The sequence below is a fragment of the Morone saxatilis genome, unplaced genomic scaffold (assembly GCF_004916995.1).
Source record: "Morone saxatilis isolate NCDOM2014 unplaced genomic scaffold, NCSU_SB_2.0 Contig2, whole genome shotgun sequence".
Classification (NCBI taxonomy): domain Eukaryota; kingdom Metazoa; phylum Chordata; class Actinopteri; family Moronidae; genus Morone; species Morone saxatilis.
In genome coordinates this window covers 21961391-21962275 of record NW_023339762.1, presented here as the reverse complement: position 1 = coordinate 21962275, position 885 = coordinate 21961391, and positions in this window count along the sequence as shown.

Genomic DNA, 885 nt, shown 5'->3' with positions numbered 1-885 from the left:
CCCTTTTTACAGCCTCAAAGCTAGGTCCTCCCAAATGTATGGTCCTTGTTAGGGAAGCCATTATGTTGACACTGTCAAAGTTGTTTTCCATATGAGGCTGTACATTTCCCAATGTACCCCTGGCTGTCCTCATATGGCTGGGCTGAGCTAGCTGACCCCCAGCACAGTTTATTGGAAGTTTCACTTCTGCAGCGGGTTCCCAAAAAGCTTTCCGACACAGACATCGGTACAGCTGGCCGCCCTATAGCTGACATTTACAACTGCCTCTGATCTGACAGTGATTCACAGCATATGCACCAAAGATATATATCGCACCAGATGCAGCAGTGGAATTGTACAACAACAACCAAGACACTGATGATGAAATATGTCACACTGAGCAGGTGAATAGGTGAAACAGCCCGAGGGACTGTGGGAGAATGTTAAATGTCGGGTTTCTTACCTTCACTGTTTGAAGTTCCCATTCTGGGCAGTGAAACACAAACCCAGGATAAAAATAACATTTCCTGATCCCAGAATCCAACAAACATCATGACTAAAACATACAGCAAGTAATTACTTTTAATGCGATTCAGTCACGGAAGTCTACTTTATTTTTATCCTGCGTGCAGCACCTAGACAAACTTGGTCTTAATCTAACTTGAATAATGTGTCCAACATCTTTTATAGCTTGTCAGCCATTTAGCTTTTAACTTTTATATAGATAAACCTAGTTCTTTTTCCCCTTGGGATGCTGCACTGAGGAATCTCCAACTCTTTTCTCAAACAGGCGCCCCCTCCTCTCTTATGTCAATTACAGTATTCTTCAGGGAGAAGTTGGGCTCTGGGACATAGACCTGTGAGAAATACTTTGGTTAAGCATCATGGACGAGCCCCCAATTTGTC